A 946-nucleotide genomic window follows, 5' to 3' on the forward strand; every position below is an offset into this window, starting at 1 on the left:
GTTAGAAATGAGTGAGGTTATATATTGTCTTGAGTTCTATAAGTTATTTATACTCTTGGCAAATTTAGATTTGAAATCACTTTAATTTAACCAATAACTTTGTTTCCAAAGGAAAATGAGGCAGACAACTGTCAAAAATAATAAAACTCTGTGAAAGGAATTAATGTGTTTGGATTTTTGACAGCAATTATTTATACTTTGCTCAATAATTAAACCACTGATTTTCTAACTTCAGATAGCAGAGAACCATAGTTGGATATTTCCTCCCAAACTCATCCTGAAAAACTCTTAAACTCAGTTAAAAATAATACTAATAATAATTTGTCTTGAAATACGTTAATAGAAAGTTTTAAATTTTGTGGTTGGAGAACCATTTAATCTCAAATATTCTATTGATTTATTTTTCATTCAAGGAAAGAGAAGGGAACTGGTACGCAATTTACGGAACATTTCCACTTCTGCATCTCATTGCTTTTTGCTAATGTAACCAGGTGAAAAATGGGTTCATGTCAAATGTATTTTGTAAACCATGTTTTGCTTTTATTTCACCGGCTGGTTGTAATTCTTGTTTTTGTCAGCATGTGGTGCTGTTGCTACAGAGAGGTCTAAAATTACCGGAAGTAGAAAAAACCTCTTGTTGATGAACTGCGGCACTAACTGCTAAAACGGAAGAGAAGGACATTTTTTGATCCGAGACCTGGTGGAGAAGACGACTCCATGGCCACATGAGAGAAGAATCCAACTGCTCGGTAATTAATGTTGGAACTGAATTATCTTCCGTGGACAAAGCAGCGGAGATGATGCTAATGTCCTGTTTTTCTGTTTGTCCTCTTCTAGAGGTGCCACTGCAGTTTGTTTAGCCGTTTGCTTTTTTAGCCGTTTATTTAGCCGTTTGCTTTTTTAGCCGTTTATTTAGCCGTTTGCTTTTTTAGCCGTTTATTTAGCC

This window comes from Poecilia reticulata, linkage group LG19 (assembly GCF_000633615.1).
Source record: "Poecilia reticulata strain Guanapo linkage group LG19, Guppy_female_1.0+MT, whole genome shotgun sequence".
Taxonomy (NCBI): Eukaryota; Metazoa; Chordata; class Actinopteri; order Cyprinodontiformes; family Poeciliidae; genus Poecilia; species Poecilia reticulata.